Consider the following 3,968-nt stretch of genomic DNA (forward strand, 5'->3'; position numbering starts at 1 on the left):
TTCTAGTCAAGTTTAAAGTTTTATTTTTACAAGGCGTGTTCCTTGTCTGGTGTAAATCAGATTTAGATATGCTAGGTTCTCAAAGGAGAAGGAATGAGGACTCACTTATAATCCAATTTGTCCCACATTGAACCTCATAGTTTGTGTGAATCTATTGTTGAATGGAACACATTGTTGTTGAATTGTTTTTCAGTCGTGTCTGAGTCTTCATGACCTCCTTTGGGATTTTCTTTTTAAATTTTATTTTATTTAGTATTTTATTTTCCCTGAGTTACATGTAAAAACAATTTTTAACAATTATTTTTAAAACTTTGAGTTCCAAATTCTCTTCCTTCTTCCCCCCATGCCCTCTCATTGAGAAGGCAAACAATTCCATATAGGTTATAGGTGTGTAGTCATGCAAAACATTTCCATAATACTTATCCAGTGGGGAAAAACATAATTTTTTTTTGGTAAAAATACTTAACTGGTTTGTCATTTCCTTCTCATTTTACAGATGAAGAAACTGAGGCAAACAGGTTTAAGTGATTTGCTCAGGGTCACACACAGCTAGTTAGTATCCGAGGTCAGATTTGAACTCATGGAGACTCATCTTCCTGACTCCAGGCCCTGCACTCTATCCACTACACCATCTAGCTGCTATAAATTATATTTGAAATGGGGATGATCAGATAGTATTCCTCCAGACCACATTGATTTTTTCCTTCTCTGAACTCCAATTACACTTCAAGTAGCATGTTGTCTAGCACTGAATTACTTTCTAGCGGGTTTTATATGGGGTAGTCTAGTCGTACAAATTAAATGTAAGATCCTGGTGGGCAGGGACTATGTTTGACTTTCCTTTGATATCTCATGGTGATAGCATACATAGTGCTTGGCAAGCAGAGGCTGTTCAACACATATGTGCTGATTCATCTGTTGTCTTTGGTTTACAGTGATTGACAGCTTCCATGAATGAGCTATGTTTTTCCAACCTAAATTGTTGTTTGATGTCCATTCTGATATAGTCAGACAAAATGATCAGCCTGAAGGCACAACCAGTTGCATGAGTGGGCTCATTTATGCATTTAAACAGGCAGGATCACTAAAAAGTCAGTATGGCAACATCCTTTCCCAATTTATATTCTAAAAAACAAGTACACTCGAAGGAGAAAAGCACAGCTGCTTCAAAGGAAAACAGACAAACATAATCCAGAGCTGCTAAACACACACTGGTCTGAAAGCATAAAGTTGAATATAGGTTACCTGCAAATGCTTAACTGTCCTGTGGCGCAGTCTGACTCCATTCATCCTGTCCTGGATCTACTGATACACCAAGGGATCAGCCATCTACCTTAATTTATTTCCAAGATAAAATGTAGCCTTCTTAATGTTCCTTTATCAAACGAGCAGAGTGAACAAAATAATCCCATTTCGTTGTCCCTATTTTGATCAATGGTGCAATGGTTTTTGTTGTTCTGTTGTTTCAATACTGTCTGACTCCTCATTATCCCATTTGGGGTTTTCTTGGCAAAGATACTGGAGTGGTTTGACATTTCCTTTTCCAATTGATTTCACAGATGAGAAAACTGAGGCAAACAGGGTTAAATGACTGACCTAGGGTCACACAGTAAGTATCTGAGGCCTGATTTGAAGTCAGGTCTTCTTGATTCCAGGTCTGGTGCTCCAGCCACTGTATCACATTGCTTCACCAGTAATATAGTATAGGGGAGACCATTTCAAATGTTTTCCTTTTCCCTTTTAGTATCAATAATATGTATGTGGGGGCGGTCAGGTGGCGCAGTGAGTAAGAGCGCCGGCCCCAGAGTCAGGAGACCTGGGATTGAATCTGGGCTCAGATACTTAGCACCACACCCAGAAATAACTGGCCGTGTAACCTTGAGCAAGTTACTTAACCCCAGTTGCTTAAAATAATAATAATAATTAATAATAATAATAATATTTATGTGAAGACACAGCCTTTGTCTACAAGGCTAAAGCCTTGATAAATTTAATCGATATAAAGTGTAATTCTAACACTGTGCCACATAAGTAATTTAAATGTGACTATATACTGTTTTGGTTTATGTGACCATTTCTTTCTGAATATTCCCCACCCCCCCCCCGCCCAAATCAGCACCATTTAAAATCTTTTTTCCCCTGACAAAATTTGTTTTATGTCTTTTAGTTGATAAATTATCTTCCTTTAAAATCCTGGCTTTGGTTGCTCCATCTTTCTCTGAATTCCAGAGAATCATAGGTCAGAGCTAGAAAATACCCTAAATACCCCAAGTTAATTATCACCTAGTTCAAGTAGGGTCCCTAAGCAGCTATCTAATCTATAATATCTCCAAGAAATGACCATCCTCCCCAACCAACTCTACTTTTTTTTTTGCTTTTTGGAGGGGGGAAGGCTGGGCAATTGGGGTTAAGTGAAGCCAAGGTCACACAGCTAGTCAGTGTTAAGTATCTGAGGATGGATTTGAACTCTGGTCCTCCTGACTCCAGGGCTGGTGCTCTATTCACTGCGCCATCTAGCCACCCCCCAACTCTACTTTTCAATAGCTCTACACAGCATGTATAAGCTCTGAGGGGTCCTTTTATCCCAATTACCCTTCCCTCTCATTTGTCTGGGCCCCAAAGTGATGCTGGCTACAGCTTTCCCTAAGTTCTAGGGGTATGCTTAAGGGGTTGGGAGGTAGCTTTCTCTTGCTATTGTTTCAAATACCATTCTAGTCTGTTCTTCTCAATATCAATCACCAGTTACATTTAATATCTTCCTTATGATGCCAATACTCTTCAGCAATTAGCAGCCCAGTTTCACTTAAACAATTAGCATCAATGAGCACTTACAAATTGATATTAACTAAAAAAATAAAGTAAGGACAGAAGTATTAACACATCCCAAAGAAATAGGGACATATTTTTTTTCCTCTACCATTCCTCGGTCCTTTGGGAGGAAGGGGTCAAACCTAAAACAGTTGCTTTAAAGCATTCCCACCACAAAGTTCACTTCTGAATGCAGCATAGCTGATAGACAAAGGCTCTGTTAGATTCATTTCTAGGCTGTATCAAGCAAGTTGCTTAGAGGAGTGATATCATTCCTCACTAGGATTGGTTGTCTGCTAAATCTGGCATGGATTTTAGCTCCCAGACCTCTAGTGGCTTGCTCTGCCACACAAGCTTTTGAATCTTATAAGGTTACAGTCTAAGAGCAAGAAAGAACAAATGCAGAACACAGTATTTATGGCCATCTGGGAGAGGAGAAGAGGAGAAGGGGGGTAATTAAGAACTGAAGGCTCTCTTCCCACCCAGAAACTTACAGCAGGTCATCCCTTGATTACAGCCAGGAAAGGAAACAGAACCTTGGCTTGTTGGTGCCTTATGTTGGTCCCTTTTCTTCATGGTAAGCAAACTGGAAACAATGCCTGTAGAAAACACATGTGTGGATTGCATTAGCAAAGCAGAAGTGATTGCTTATAAGGATAGGCCCACTGATCTCCCCTTACATCTAAGTGGCGAAAAGTACTGCCTTATCAAGAGTACAGCTCCTTCTTAGCAACTTTCACCATTTCTCCTAATTCTGAACTATATTTCTTGGAATCCATATGTAGTTCCTTTCTAGGTTCAGTTTAAGTGCTACCTACTCCCAAAGTTCTGTTTCTGATGCCTCCAGCTGTTAAGTGTTCTTCTTGACCCACTGACAAGGCCTTGTATATATATTTCACAATCCTTGCCCATGTCCTTATTTTCTACCTGGATGTGCTACTTTTGGATTTCCTCTGACTTCACCATGACCCAGGAATCTCAGCACTGGGTCATCCTAAACTTGGGACTCAGTATTAGTCATTAGTCAACTTAGTACCCGTGTTTCCCCGATAATAAGACCTATCCCGAAAATAAGCCCTCCCCTTACTGTGTAAGATTCCTCTAAAATAAGCCCTCCCCTGAAAATAAGCCCTATTGAGATTGCTACTGTAGTGAAGGTA

The sequence above is a fragment of the Petaurus breviceps genome, unplaced genomic scaffold (assembly GCF_028583685.1).
Source record: "Petaurus breviceps papuanus isolate PSGF00001 unplaced genomic scaffold, PetGlider_PUasm1.0 76, whole genome shotgun sequence".
In the NCBI taxonomy this organism is placed as follows: domain Eukaryota; kingdom Metazoa; phylum Chordata; class Mammalia; order Diprotodontia; family Petauridae; genus Petaurus; species Petaurus breviceps.